The sequence below is a fragment of the Pinus tabuliformis genome, chromosome 7 (assembly GCF_031772625.1).
Source record: "Pinus tabuliformis cultivar Carrire ecotype Pingquan chromosome 7, CPIR1, whole genome shotgun sequence".
Lineage (NCBI taxonomy): Eukaryota > Viridiplantae > Streptophyta > Pinopsida > Pinales > Pinaceae > Pinus > Pinus tabuliformis.
The window spans coordinates 977,361,921-977,379,019 of record NC_142293.1 but is presented as its reverse complement, the minus strand read 5'-3'; positions in this window follow the sequence as shown (position 1 = coordinate 977,379,019).

The following is a 17,099-nucleotide window of genomic DNA, read 5'->3' as shown; positions in this document are numbered from 1 at the left end:
AAGTCGCCCCTGCATTCATGAGGCCAAAAGGCATCTTTGCATACATAAATGTGCCCCATGGTGTAGTAAAAGCTGTCTTCTCCTGATCCTCTGGATGAACAAGGATTTGATTGTATCCTGAAAAGCCATCTAACATTGACATTCTTTGAGAGCCTACAATATTCTGTAACATAAGATCCATTTTAGGAAGAGGATAATTGTCTTTCAGTGAAGCCTTGTTCAAATTCCTGAAGTCTATGCAAATCCTTATTTCTCCGTTCTTTTTCCAAACTGGTACCAAGTTAGCTAACCAATTTGAAAATCTGATAGGAACAATAATCTTTGCATCAAACAGCTTCTTGACTTCTTTCTCAATTAATGGCATTAGCAGAGGATTAATTCTTCTCAATTTTTGCTTAAAAGGTTTCTCATTTGGCTTGATTGGGATTGTATGCTGTATAACTGAGGAATCATATTGTTTGAGATCAGTATAATTCCATGCAAACACATCAATGAACTTTTTCATTAACTCAATGTACTTAACTTTTAGATCGGCTGATAAAAATTTTGAAATTTTGACCAATTTAGGCGCTACTAAATCACCTAGATTGCAGTTCTCTATTTCCTCTTCATTTGCTTGCAACCTTGGCGCCTTAAACACATCATTCTGATCAAAAAGTTTCTCAAGTGGAATCAGACCTTTAGGAATAAGATTATTTTGCAGCTGTAACACCTCAGACTTTTCTTTTGTTTCTACTAACATGTTTTGCTGATCAATTTGACAATGTTCAAATTCTCCTTTCAATTCTAGGAAACTTTTCACCTGCTGGTCATCTTCAAAGACTTGCCAATTTAATATATTATCAAGGATCACTGGCCTATGGCGTACTTTCACTTCATAACTATCAGAAGCATGTTTGGGAATGACAAAAAGACTAGCTGCTACAGCAAGAGAATCTGCCATGGAATTCTGATCTCTGGTTTTGATATTGAAAGTATATGACTGAAATTTCTCCAACAATTCTAACACCAAGTTCCTATAAGCTCTCATTCTTGCATCTTTTGTTTGATAAGCACCTTGAACTTGCTTTATAACTAGCTCAGAATCTCCATACACAGCAATGTTCTTTGCCTTAAACTCAATCAAATTTTCTAAGCCTAAAACCAAGGACTCATACTCGGCCATGTTATTTGTGCAATCAAAATTGAGTTTATAAGACAGAAACTTACTTTCATCAGCTGGACTCATGATCCAAATTCCAGCCCCAGCACCTTCTTTCCCTGCTGCTCCATCAAAATACAAAGACCAACAACCAGAAATATCTTCTTCATCATTTTGCTGCAACTCTTCACACTGATTTTCTGCTTTTTCTTTCTGTGATTCTTCTCCCACTGATTCATTAAATAGAATAGCTGATCCCAGGCCTGTGTCACAAGAATAAATGGGAAAATTCTGTGGTTTATCCTTGCTGCTCACCATATATGCCATCCTTGTTTCACGGTATAATCTTCTCTGCTCTCCAAATACTGGAATAGTAGCATAAGTCAAATCCATCTCCATGGTACCTTTAATTTTAGCTGCCCATGACCTTGAGAGTAATATTCCAAATTTAGGTGGAACATCTGCCACAACAATATCCATGACAGTGGTTTTAGCTGGGATTTGTGTGAGTGCCACAACCACATCCTTAATCATCCCAATACAATGAACCCTCTTTGAATCAAAAGAAAATAAGTCTTTATAAGGCCTGGTCACTTCCAATCCTAACCTTTCCATAATGACTTTAGGCATAAGGTTATGAGATGCCCCTGAATCCAACATGGCATTATGAAGAGTCATCTCATGTATATTGATGCTTATATAAAAAGGAGGAAACTCATCATTCTGCTCATCTTCAAGCCTTGGGCCTAAACAAATGATAGGATTGTCTTCTTGCAAATTTAAAATATCAGCTCCTCCTGGGGGAGAATTAAGCATTTCCACAATCTTACTTCTATACTTGTTCACTTTCAAAATTTCATTAAATGGGATTGATATTTTGATTTTAGCAATCTCATTTTCTATATTGAACACAGGAGTAGACCTTTCAATTTCCTTAGGAAGAGCAAGAGTTTGATTATCCTTCTTCTCAATAGGAGAATCACTTTTTTCATCAGCTTGTTTTGGCTTTTCTTTTTTGTCTTCCACTGCTTTTGAAACATTCTTCTTGGGCTGAACCTTATTTGCTGTAATGGGGACATCTCTATTTCTGAGGTTGTATTGCTTTTGGATTTCAAATATGGCATGCTGATAACCCTTTAAGAAATCTGAAGGTTCTTCCTCGGCTTTTAGTTGGCTAGACTCATCATGTTCCTCCTTTGTTAGAAAGATCTCTGAATCTTCTTCACCAAGACAATGAATAGATTCTTCAGGTTCCTCAGATTCTTCCTCTCCATCTACCATATTTTGCTGAAACGGAGGTATTACAGGAGGATCAGCTTGTTGATTTCTATTTTCCCTTGGTCTTTGCTGATTTTGAGGCCTTCTAAACTGAGGATTTCTAAACCGAGGTTCTTGTTGTGCTTGAGGAGCAGCAGTATTCCCAAGTGCTAATTGGTCCATCAATTTCTCCATAGTCTTCATCATGGTTTCAAATTTATCTTCTTGAGCAGAGGTAGAAGGCCTCTCCTCTTCCTTTATCTTAGTCTTAGCCATCTTGGACTTTTTAGCAGCAAGTATATTCACCTCCACTTTGATAGCATCATTTTGCATGTCAGCCAGTGTAGCAGACTCTCTTTCTCTGAGTAAGAGAGAAAAATCAGAATCAAAGGACTCAGCATATCTTAACTGTGCCAAAGCTCCAGGAGGTTTCAAGTGAGCTGGAATGGAATTATAAATTTTATTAAACCTCTTAGAAAAATTTTGAATAGTCTCATCTGGAGCTCTTCTTAAATTATTGTATTCAGTGAGGGCCTGAACTGGATTAGTTCTATTTCCCCATTTCCTCAGAAAGCTATCTTCAAACTCAGCCCAACTATGAATGCTACCAGCTCCCAAGGCTTTGAACCATTTCCTGACCTCCCCAATGAAAGACTGAGCAAACAATCTCAATTTGACATCTTCATCATCCACTTCATACCTATCAATAAAGTCATTAAATCTATCCACATGCTCTTCAGCTGTAATGTCTTCATCTCCTCCCCATGTTGGAATCCTAGCAGCATATTTATTTGGTAAATCATGCAGAACAGTAGGGAGAGCCAAAGGAGCATACCTAGCAGGTACGGCCATAATGAAAGGAGGAACAGTGACAATAGGTATGCTATGACCAGAAGGACCAGAACTAGTATGAGATGAAGTCTGAGGGCTATTTGGACTAGCAGAGGCAGAAGACAAAGTATGAGTACGGAAAGGGCTAGTGGGGCTTTGTAAACCACTAACAAAAGAACTCCAATTTGGGAGAGGTAAACCAATCTTTGAGTTAAGCAGAATTTCGAAAGGGTCAAGCTCCTTGAGCTGTTTTAAATCTTCTTTCTCTAATAATAGCTCAGAAGAAACAATTTCCCAAAACTCCTCTTTATCTTTTTGTGAAATTAAAGAAGTATCAATACCTCTCTTTTGTAGATCCAAAATAATACCAATTAATTCTTCTTCATTTTCAGACCTTAATATAACCTCTTGAACTTTATCATCAACAAGTTTATTCTCAGGACTTCTAGAAAACTCAGGAAATAATGACTTTGAAATACTTGAAGTACCTGGTATATCAGAGAATCTTTGTTTACTCCTTGAGATGATATTAGGATTTTCCACAGGACTAGGTGGATTTGGATCAGGGTTACTCCTTGTGTATCTTCCTTTCGAAGCCACCTTTAAACTTTAAAAACAAATGGAGTCACCAAGGTAGAATGCAGCCTCGAAAATCATTTGAACTCCTGCTACCTTCAGAAATTCAATCTTAAGCTCCCGGCAGACGCACCAAAATGTTATCACAAAATCACTGCTGAGGGCTGCAACCAAGCAAGATTTCATGTAACTCTTTCAACCTAACTTTAGATCAAAGATTAGCCTCTTTGATCAGAGAGGGCTCTCTCACAAACTCTTGATAAAAATCCTTCACTATAACAGATGGCTAACTCTTTATTCATTCATGAAAGCAAAAGCTGGTTGGAAACATATCAAACTGGTTCTCATTGGGATATGGAGTCTCATACACTAAGTGAACAAGAAAAACAAAGTCATTTCATGGAAGTCAAGGCTCTTTGCATTACATGTCCAAACATATTCCATAAAAACCATAGCTTGCTAAATACACAGGAAGTCAGAGCATAGAATATGAATTCTGAGTGATTGTACTATAACAAGGCTGTAAAAGAACATATGATATAAAACACCACCATTACATTTGAACACAATAATCCATCGAGAATCTTGAGAAGAAATCAACACTGTTTTACTATTACTGTCATAAGTCTTACAATGGCCCAAAACAACTCTGTTTTTGTATAAAATGTCCAACCTTTTTTACATAAGAGTCATTTCTATATATAGTAAACCAAAATACTACTACCTGAGACTCCTCAACAAGCATGAAGGGAGCTCGGAATTCTATCATTAATTACCTTATCTATATCTTAAACAAACTAATTAATTACAAAAGGTATTGTGCTACGAAAACAAAGGATTCCATTCCATTGAAACTTCAAGTCTATCTCCCCGTGTACATTGATGTGTTCTTGAAACTTGACACCTGTAGCACTTCAATAATAGCCAAACCAAACTGAAAACACATTCACTGGATGAGCAGCTTCGGATGCCTGATGTGTAGATGATTCATCAACAAATAAGAATCTGTACCCTATGTTCACGGTCTCTGCCTCCCATTAGTGTTCATGCATTTAAGATCATGTTTCAAGCCATTTAATCCTCTAATAGTCCCGTATGATGGAAGAAAACTTATGATCTGGCCATCCCATAACTGAACAGGTGTACCACTCCACACCTCGGCAACCCTACCAGAACCCTAAAAATTCGGACATAAAGTGAAAACTTTAACAAAAGACAAAATTTCACCTTTTCCTTGAATACTTACACCTGGCACCTTTTTAAACATCTAAATGACTTTCTATAATCTCCATGCTAGCCTCGAGTCATCCCTTTTAAGATTTGCTGACCTCAACATTCAAACTCAAATTTTTCACACAAACAGTCATCTACAGCAGTTTCGTAGCGCGCTACGAAACTGTTGTAGGTAATCAAAACTAAGTATATGAACCTTAAAGCAACAATAACTTAACTCTGTGATTTCTTCAACCATTCTACACAGGTGTAAGGACTTCAAAAAGTTTCAAAAAGTTTTAAAATGATAACAGCCAAAATTTACCAAAATTTGGAAGGCAAATTTCCCCTTGGATCAATTAGCTAGTTTGCCTAGCTTCCTTTTCAGGCTGCTAACTTCTTCCTTTAACACCTTGTTTTCTGCTCTTAAGCTTTTATTCATTTGTTTCATGATTTTTGCCTGCTTCAGAGCTGGCACTGTCCACACATATGCATCAGATACTGAGTCAGCTTGGCTAATCAAACTTGTTCTGCCTTTCATTACAGCCTTTTTATAATTTGTATATCTTACTGCCCTTTCCTTAGAAACATTTTTAATCTGAGGTATTTCTTCCTTTGTTGCTCCAGCTTGTTTCTTAATAGCAATAACATTTCCACTTTGACTGATGATAACCTTATTATCCTTTTTCTTGCTTTTGGCTGCTTGAACTATTCCAGTGAAAACTTCAAGTACCTCTGCCCTAGGCATTTCTAAAGGTGCCTTCTCTTTCTGAGCTTTCTCCACTTCTTTGATTTGCCTTCTTGTAACTGGTCTGCATGGCTTAAAGGCATATTCTTTACTTGGCTCCTCAAATTTCAACCTTTTAGAAGCCCTTGACTTTTTAGAACTTTCAGGTGAGGACTGAGTTAGATCAATATGCATTGGTTGCACCGAGTGATCTTGCTCAAATACTAGTGGTTCAATTTTTATTGGATGATCTTGCTCTAGTTCAATGGCTTCAAGTAAGTCATTTAAACTACCTTTTGAAATAGGACTTTCTTCCATAGGGACTGACTTTCCTTTCTCCTTGTTTAGTTGGCCTCTAGTTCTCACCCTTGAAATCTTTTCAACCTCACTGGATTTAATTTCATCTTTCATTTTCTGAGTCTTCTGCTTTGATGACTGAGGTGTTTCCTTAGGTGATGACTTAGGGGTTTCCTTTTCAGATACTCTAGATGACTTAGGAGTTTTCTCCACTGATGCTTCAAGTGTCTCTTTAGCTAATGGCTTAGGAGTTTTCTTCATTGATGCTTCAGGTGTCTCTTTAGCTGCCACAGACTTCTCTGATTTCCTTGATTTAGTTTTAGGCTTCTTATGGTCTGTCACTTCTCTTCTAAGTTCAGCCAAAGTGGGTTCTTCACTCCTTTCTTCTCTTTCTCTCACAGGTAATGGAGTGAGGCCTGTTTTGCTTGGGAAACCGGCCATAAACACAAATGAATCCCAATCTTTGCCAATTTTTTGTAAACTATCCAACACCAGCAACTTTACTAGACCATGATGAAAAAGGGATGTTTCACAACCATCTTTCTTTAACTAAATTTTATCACACATTTTGCTAATGCTCCTGAACAAATAGAAAGGTATGTCTATTGAAACCTTACCTGTGAAATGTAACAGAAGTTTGAAGTGGTAGGAGTAAACTTTGTTGTACCTACCCTCACATGTCAGGTACTTCTGGATACATGTGAGGAGCATAGCATAATTCTCTTTTATATAGCTCCTTGGCACTGCTTTGGTGAGGTCTTCATCTACATAAGGTTCCTTCAAAAACTCTTTGCAGGGACTCATGTCGAACTTGAAGTTTTTGAACCATTCTTGGCCACCCCTCGGAATTTCAGTGACAGTGGAAATAACTTCAGGAGACACCGGAAATTCCAACATTGCCACCTTCGAATTCAGTCCAGTGAAATTTAATGCGAAAGCCTTTGTCACTTCTGCATGTCCTCCCTTCAATTTTTCACAAAACCGCCAGCAGCCAGCACTTCGAAAGGCCCTTGCTACCCCTTCATCCCTGAGAGTAACATCTAATCCTTCCGGCTCTGTCCTCACACATTTACCAGATCAGTGTTCCCTCCTTTCCATTTTGCTTTGAATATTCTCACACAGAAAACTAATGGTAGCTTGTAGCACGAAAACAAACTTCGACTTTGGAGTGCAGGCTCGCTTGCAGTGGTCCTTTTAAATAAGAACTTGGGCATCTCATACAGCAAACATGTTTACATAATATGAAGAACCCATTATGATATAAACATCTCTTGTAACATCCCTTAAACTAACACTCAAATACATGACTTTGGACCTTATGACGGAATAATGGTTTATCATGACATGGAGAGGATGTGAACTGACAATCATGAACGGACCTATGACTCACTTCCCTTGGATTTGACATTCAAAGGAAAAACGCTACAAAAAACCCTGAAACCCCGATTTCGTAGCGCGGGCAGTTCAAATTTAACAAGATGCGCTACGAAATCGCTGACAAACAGAACGCTGCGAAAACACGAAAACATCATTTCGCAGCTAAACTGACCAATCAAACCTGCGCTGCGAAACTGCGCAAAGTACCAATGACATGACATGCTTTAACTAACAATGATGGAGGGTGTCTAATGATTTTTCCTTTACACGAATTCACATCAATACCTTTTGAAATTCAAATTTCAAATTGACATACACCAATAAACCTATTCACAAGACTTAAAACCTTTATATAAAACTTATGGACAACCTTATATACATGAACTATAGTTCTAAGTGATAACAACTGTCACCGAAGAAGAGAGAAGGGTGACTCAGTGATGTGGTGGCGGTGTTGGGTAAGAATTTGCCTGTTTTATCTCGATTCCTACGAGGCATGAAATGGAAATACTTTTTTGATTGCTTTTGTTTTTTTCTTTGGTACCTGCAAAACTAAAACAGATTGATCTACAACTAACTATAAATATGGAGAATCGAAAGCAGGAAAGAACTAATCTACTTTGCTCAAATGAAATTGAAGGAATGGAAATGCTAGTCTACGCTTGCAGAATTGAAACACTAATCTACGCTTGCAGAAATGAAATTGCAGAATTGAAATGCTAATCTATGAAAGCAGGAAGTGCTAATCTATGGAAGCAGGAAATTCTAATCTATGAAAGTAGGAAATGCTAATTTATGGAAGCAGGAAATTTCTATGCTACTTTTGCAGAATGGAAATGAAATAAACTACTTAGCAGAAGGCAGGAGTAAGAAAATAGAAGAAAAGCAACAATCATGAATACTCTGATGCTTCCCCAGCAATGGCGCCAAAAAGATGGTGGGCTCCAGTATTGTAGCAATAATGCTACAACTCCTGGAGCTTCCTATCTCTAATTTTATCAACCCGGTAGTTTGTAACAAACTTGGAAGCGACGGTGTTGTATGCACAAGTACTAGCTCTTGTCGCAGCTGTCACCTGGTCAGCTGGCACAAGTCCGCTAGGGCTCAAGCCAACTTCTATATGCTCTCAGAAGAAGCTTTCTAAATGATGGACGAAGACTATCTCAAAGGAAATTAACCTACTTTGCAATGATGAACTGAAAGCCAACAAAACAGGGAAACCCTAGTAAACCCTAATCTGACTAGTCTAATCTCTATGATGCAATGGTGGGTGTGCAAACTTCCAGAAATGATGCCATTACTTCTAGTGATATGAGATGCATGAATTTAAGCTACTTCTACTGAAAACAACATTGTTTTTGGATTTTTGCTTAAGTGGTTGGAGTTGTTACGATTTTGTTTCTTATTAGGGTTTGATTGTGCAGGGTAGTTCGAAGGAAAGAAAGCTTGGGAAAGGTCAGGAGGGCTAGGAGAGGTTCCAGAGGATCCAAAACATCATTCCATAGAAGTCCACAACGTTCAGGTGCTCAGTGACCAAGGTTACAGGTTTCTACAGGATGTCTGCAGGGGATCCTACAGGAAGCTTGGGATTTCTACAGGAAGTCTGCTAACTTCTACAGGATGGTCTGTGGTTGGAGTTTTGGGTGATGGAGGAGTGGAGGAGTTGTATGGGAGGATAGGTAGGATGGAAAGGGAGCCTATGATGGCTCAGGGACAGAGATATGAGATGAGGAAAGAATGGGTCAATTTGGTTGGTGGATAGAAGGATGGAAGCAATGGAAAGTCCAAAAAGATGAAGTTATGTGAACAGTAGGAGTGTTGGAGGGAAAAAGAGTTGAATTAGAGGTTGGGTAGGTGATTTTAGGCGTGGTTGAGAAGAAGAAGAAGATAACAGAGCGGTGCAATGCAGTGTAAAGGAAACAAATCTGCACAAAACCAAGAATTCATCAACCTATCCTAACAGTGTTATTAAATCAACGAACAGCAATGTAAACTTCAGAGAAAAATCGTGCATGGAGTTGGAATGCAGAAATACTGCTCAAGATCAGAATGCATGGATGGATCTACAATTGAAATGACTGTGTTGCAGCTTGAATGAAAGTGTATGACTGCGTTTTTGGTGGCTGGTACGGACTACACCTCCAATCTCTAACAGAGATGGCAGTGAGTGCACTGTCAGCCTTTTCTTGGAGCTCTAATGAATGCTGGTCCTCCTACTCTAATCTAAGCAACTAAAAGCACTTGAACCATAAACTAATCCTACTCAATCACATAAAAAAATCAAATCAGCAGACTGTAATTTCTAAATGCATGTCAAAACAAAGGAATAAAGTGTTGAAAAGAAAGACAAGTAACAATACAAGGAAGAGGAGGTCTATTGCTCTCAGGTTGGGCCCTAACCTGAGAGCTATAGCTCCCTTAAAAACTCAGAATTGAATCGAAATTTGCCTGTCTTTATTGAATGATAATGAGTCTAATGACATGCCAAAACTGGCTTACAAAGAGCAAAAACCGAGTTGTAGCTCGTGCTTAGAAATTGCAACAGTAGTTCAAAAGTTCAAAAAGCTCCTATCAAAGGCCACGACTTTAATATTTATACATGATGAGGATCAAGCTGGCTTCCTCAATTAATGGAGCTCGGTTGTCCAACTAAAAGTTAAACTGTTGTAAATTGTTGTTCCTGTAGAACCTATTGGCTGCCTTTAAGCTCGGTGGGGAGAGCTGTTGGAGCTCGGAGTTAGGGTGGAGGTCACGAAGGAGGTTATTTAAGGCTGTAGACAACCTCCCTATAAACCTGCAATGCCACCTTTGTTGTCTCCTTGTCTCCTTCTGCGTGGTCTTTGCTCCCTTTAATGCCAAAAAACCTGAAATCATCATGTATTAGCCACATAGATATAATGCCTGCCCTTCTTCCTACAAATAACACGAATATACCAAGAAATGAATGCATAAGTGATAAAAGATGAAGGGTTGAGCAAGGTAAGTAGGCCAAATGAGCCCAATTTGTTACCAAAAATTGGGGCTCATCACTAAAACCGTGAAAAAATAGAGTATTGAAGGCGTGAGCAGTGAAATGGATAGTAGCCGTTAGATCTGGCTGATCAATGGTCCAAATCTGATCGATGGGTCATAATCGGCACAAACCATATAACACTTGTGGTGGTGACCAACAGAGTCAACGTGGACTATCGATCAAGCACGCAGATCGATGGCCCACGTTGCATCGTAGGTTCATTATCGGAGATTACAAAGAGTGCTTGCAAATGGCCTGGGGCATGAGCGATATGTGATTGTGATCAACCACGTCACTATATCACATCGGAGCAACACCATGGAGTGGGGCCTATGCACATTTATACATATGTGATCCGATGAACTGGACCCGATGGTTATATAAATATTATTGCATAGAATTTGAGATCCACTGAAAGACATTTTCCTATGTATTTTCACATATTTCGTTATTTAATGAAATACAAAGAAACAGTGTCGATGCTATAAAACCTGGACCCGAAGGGGTTAGGGAATGAAAATATATAATATTTTAGATCCGCCAAAGCCATTTTTATAGGATTTTCATGATTTTTAACGAATTTCAAAACACAAAGGGAAGACAGGGAACGGGCCATTTGTGACTTGCGATAGCGATAAGGATGGACCCATTAGAGGAATAGATCGTGTTTAAGGATTTTTGAAGTCCGGAATGGACATAGTTTTGGTAGATTTTCATAGTTGAATGCACTTCTCTGTGTAAAATAGAAAATAATCATTTGGTATTCAAAAGGATGTCAAAATCCTGAAGACCCATTCCATTACAGAATAGAGGCTGGGAAACAGAGGCCAGGAGACAGATGGCCGTAAAGGGAAAAAATCCACAACACGATGTAACCCGCAACAGAAGTGATCATGGAGCATCGCTAGCACGAGCGAGCCACCTGACAACGCAACACATTTACCAGAATTTGGTTACTATGTTGTTAGTGTAGAAATTTCGAATAATAAACACATATTCAATAGAGATTATCCCGATTATACACTATTGCAGAATACATGCATAATACATAACCTCCTCTACGTTGATAATCAATTTAGCAACATCAAAAACAATGAAACATCGATAGCATGCACACATTAACATAATATGTAACCCAGGGAAAGCTTACAGCTGAAAACCCCACACTATCTATATATTAATGATTGAGAACATGTAACAATACATATTACAATACTCCTCACAAGTATCCAGCACTATCTCCACCTGTTACACACAAAACTAGCTCAGATTCGAACAAGTCACAAGTTCAAATATTCTCCACTGCTTTGCCTGCCTCTATTGCACACAATACCAAGTGAAAATCACTCACCCTAGAAATCACGTGAGCACAGGCTATTTCACTCGGCATGTGCTAAGCAATTCTCATGGGCATACTCAATACATTGATTGTGCAAGATCTCATGCACAACTATAGTCACAACTGATAGCAATCTCAACCTCTAACACTTGTCTCCACTGAACTGTACAAGAACTGACATGCAACTGAGTTAACTGATGTATTCATTAGTTGCTTTATGAGTTAACAATTAATTCACACAACTCATCACTAATCTATTTGTAGTTAGACTAATTACAACTAGTTCAACCAAGTCAAACTGAACACAACTCCATCAACTCCACAATCCAACTCCACAGAACTCACATGCATGAGTTCTAACTGATGTCCTGCATGCGATAGCTCAACTGACTCACAAAGAAAGAATATTTCCTTCTGACAGCTGCATGTGCCACATATGTAGCTCAAACTGAAGTGCTCCAAGAGGATAAGATAAATTTTATAGTCTAAATGTTATTATGAGATAATAATATTTGACTTTTCTATTTTTAGCCTGGCAGTCTAAAAATAGACTTTGATCACTCCTGTTGTGAACCAAAAATAGAAGTCCATCTATTTTTCCCAACATGACCAATCATCCATAAACAGCATCCTGCAACTCATAGACCATGATCCATATGTCTAAAAATAGACTTTGCACCAAAAATACCCTGCGGGCCCACTTAGTGAAGGCAACTCCTTTCCACTAAGCTCCTTCATCTTGTTGCATTCTCAACACTCCATCTCAACAAGATATGGATTATCGGCAACCCCTATCCTACCTTGGTGGTATTCGAATTTGCTCCTGGTGAGCACCTTCATCAAGATATCAACATCCTGATCCTCCGTTGGAATGTATGAAAGTAACATGATTCTCCGCTACACACAATCTCTGATATGATGGTACCTGATGTCAATATGCTTAGATATATCATGAAATACAGGATTAGCTGAGAGTCTAATGCAACTTTGGTTATCACAGTAAATTACAGTAGGATCCAAGTGAGAACCGAACAAACCGACCAGAATCTTCCTCATCCATATAGCCTCGCATGCAGCCAAACTTGTTGCCATATACTCAGCCTCTACTGAACTGAGTGCCATGGATCTCTGCTTCCTGCTGTACCAAGAAACTGTTGTCGACCCGATACTGAAGACCCCTCCTGATGTGCTCTTTCTTTTGTTGGGCTCCCTGCCCAATCTGCATCCATGAAGCCACATAGCTTCACCTCATCCTCCTGTGTATACCACAAACCATATCCCGATGTGCCTCTCAAATAACACAATACATGCTTTCTCGCCTTCTAGAAGAGCTTGGTAGGCTTAACCATAACTTTTGAAAGCTGGTTAACAGAATAGCATATATCGGGTCATGTATTGACCAGATACATAAGCGACCCCACCAACTGTCGATAAATAGTGGCATCCACTTCTTCTGCCGAAGTGGCATCGTCCTTCCTCCAACCTCCAAGAAGAGGAGTACCAATAGGCTTGCAGCCATGCATGTTGAACTTCTCCAGTATCTCCCGAGCATACTTACCTTGAGAAACAAATAGTCCATCACTGCACTGCCAAATTTCCAATCCCAGGAAATAATGAAGGAGGCCCAAGTCCTTCATTTCAGACTCCTTAGCAAGATCATCCTTGCATGAAAGTATCAACAGCTCATCACCCGTTAGAATCAAATCATCTACACAGAGTACAATGATAAGTAACTTACCCTCCACCACAATCTGGTATAGGTTAGGATCTGCCTCACTCTTGGAGAATCCAAGTCCAGTGAAATAACTGTCTATCCGTGTGTACCAAGCATGTGGTGCTTATTTAAACCCATACAGCGCTCTCTTGAGCCTGCACACATGCGACTCACTGCTGAAGATCTCAAAACCTTCAGGCTGCTCAATGTACACCTCCTCCTTAATGACTCCGTTGAGGAACGCAGTCTTCACATCCATATGATGAATGTGCCACCCCATCTGCGCTGAGAGAGCAAGAATCGTCCGTATGGAAGAATACCTTGTGACAGGTGTAAAGGTCTCCTCATAGTCGATCCCCTCTATCTCTGAAAAGCCTCGGGCAACAAATCTTGCCTTGTACTTCTCCACACTCCTGTTAGCTACCTGCTTAACTTTGTAGATCCATCTCAAACCCACCACTGATTTCCCTTCTGGTCTTGGGACAATCTTCCATGCACTGTTTCTAACAATCGAATCATACTCTTCCACCATGGAATCTACCCATGCGGGATCCTCCACAGCTTCCTCGAAAGAGGATGGCTCAGTCACAACACATTTTCCCATAAGAGCCATGTATCCAGTGTACCAATCAAGTGACTGTCTCTACCTACGTTGGGCTATAGGTGGTCCTACAGCTTTCTCTGCATCTTGAGCCAATCGCTCAGCTTCTGTCAAGTGCTTTCGCCCTCTAATGGTTGGCACTGCATGAGTGGTCTCTTCCACTCCATGAAATTCATCTTGTGGCTGATCCACATCCTGAAGCTCATCCTTAGGAACTAATAACTCCTCATCTGCATGCAAGTGTAGCTCCCTCTCAAGCAAACACTTCATGGCTTTCTCCTCCTGAAATTTTATATCCCGTCGCACAAAAGTCTTACCACTGTCTAGCAAATACACATGATAGTTGTGGGGCGTATCAGTGTACCCCACAAATATCCCAACCTCTGCGGTCGGCTCCAACTTCTTCCTGGCATCCTTCGTCACATGCATGTAAACGTTAGCACCAAAAATCCTCAAATGAGAAAGATCAGGCTTCTTACCAGAATAAGCCTCCTCAGGTGTACTCATGCCAAGTATCCTGTGAGGACAACGGTTCTACACATAAACTGTTGTATTGCATGCTTCTGCCCACAAGTGAAGGGGTAGGCCCTAATCATGCAACATCACCCATGCAACACCCACGATCGTTCTGTTCTTCCGCTCAGCAACCCCGTTCTACTGTGGGTTATGGGGAGCTATGAGCTCTCTTCGAATCCCTTCTGCCTTGCAGAAATCCTTGAATTCACCAGAGATGTATTCACCACCATTATCGCTCCTAAGAGCCTTCACCTTCTTCCCTGACTCCTTCTCGACTAGTGCTTTGAACTCACAAAACTTTGAGTATGTCTCGCTCTTCTTCTGCATGAAGAAGATCCAGCACTTACGAGAGAAATCATCAACTAAAATCACATAATACCTGTGTTTTGTTGTCGAAGCTACTGAGAAAGTTCCACACATGTCTGTGTGAATTCTCTCAAGGATCGTCGTGGCGCGACTATCCTTCTCATGATAGGTGGCTTTCACAAACTTTTCCAAAGTACACCCCTTGCACTGATCTGCCTGTGCAAGAGTGCCTTTAGTAAGCCCTGTAGTGATCTGCTACAGTATCTTCAAGGCTCTATGGTGAAGGTGACCCAATCGCCTGTGCCACAGCTCGCCATCATCCTGGCTCACCAATCCTTTTGCCTTGCATTCCATTGCTGCGCATCCATCTACATGCAACTGATAAAGGTTCCTCACTCGAACCCCTATCTTCCGGGTTTCTCCAGTTGTCTTACTGCGCAGGAAAGCCTTTCCCTTGCTCAAAACAACATCATATCCCTTGTCTTCTAACATTGCCACAAAGATAAGATTCTTCTTCAATCCTTGAACATGCATCACCTCCTTCAATACGAAGGGTTTACCAGAATCCCTCTCAAAGGAAATGGTACTGATACTGGTTGCACTGTATCTACCATCATCGCCCATCTCCATGTGCACTCCAAGATCTTTGTCCTCCAGATCAGAAAACAGATCTCGATCTCCTGTCATGTGAAAAGACGCACCACTATCCAAGAACCACACTGATCCCATCACACTTGAAACCAAGCATGCGATCAATAAAAAATCAAGCTCAAACTATGAGGCTAGAGCCTCTCCTGCTGCAGATCCAGCAGCTTGCTTGTTCTTCTTCCTATGCGGACAATTAGTGGCATAGTGTCCATGCTGGTGATAGTGAAAGAACTTCACCTTGGACATGTCCTGCTTCTTGCCTTTCGCACAAGACTGAGAAGCTTTCTTGTTCTTCCCCTTCTTTGCTTTGGTAGCCAAAGTGAAATTTTCTTCATTATTTCCCTTTGATGAAGATCCGTCCTTGGTATTCTGCCTGATCTCCTCCTACACAAGATCTAACCAAAGTCTCTCCCATCCTGGAAATTTCTCCCGACCATTGACAGAGTCCTGATAGGAATGACAACTCTTTGAAAGACCAAGGAGAGCCAAGCTCACCAAGTCCTCATCATCAACAGTCACCCCCACACTTCCCAGCTCATCCCTGCACTTAGTGAACTTCATGAGATACTTGGGCATACTGTCTCCCTTCTCACATTTGATGTTTCTAAGTTTATCCTTGAGTGACAGCTTCCTCTGATCGCTCTTGCTTTGGAATATATCTGTCAATGCTTTCCACATCAAGTATGGAGAATCCTTACCATGCAGGCTAGACACAATGTGATCCTTCACGCCCTCCAACAGAATCCTGCGACACTTTGTTGTCTTCTTTTGCCAAGCATCAACTTGTGTCGCATCAGTAGGCTTTGGGACATCAACCTCTATGAAATCCTTCAGCCCATTATCATCCAACACTGCCTCCATCCTCTCCTTCCATGCAATATAGTTCAAGCTGCTCTCAAGAGCATACTCCAATCGCAATCCGTTGAAAGACATTGCCACGTTGATACCAAGAAAACACTGCTGCAAATTCGAATTCCACTAGCTCCAAACTCAACTGCCTCCGATCTAAGATTCATGAGAACAAAGTATTTCTCATACAGAGATTGACTGTATGGGCTTTTACCGGATATCTCACCTTCCAAAGAAAGGATGAATGCAGAGGCTACCTGGCCCGATTACGGACTCTGCCTGAAGAAATAGAATGTAAACACTTCCTGAATAGTAGATCTGATGATCAACAACTCTGATACCATGTAGAAATTTTGAATAATAAACACATATTCAATAGATATTATCCTGATTATACACTATTCCGGAATACATGCATAATACATAACCTCCTCTACGTTGATCGTCAATTTAGCAACATCAAAAAACAATGAAACATTAATAGCATGCACACATTAACATAGTATGTAACCCGGGGAAAGCTTACAGCTGAAAACCCCACACTATCTGTATGTTAATGATTGAGAACATGTAACAATACATAGTACAATACTCCTCACAAGTATCCAGCACTATCTCCACCTGTTACACACAAAACTAGCTCAGATCTGAACAAGTCACAAGTTCAAATCTTCTCCACTGCTTTGCCTGCCTCT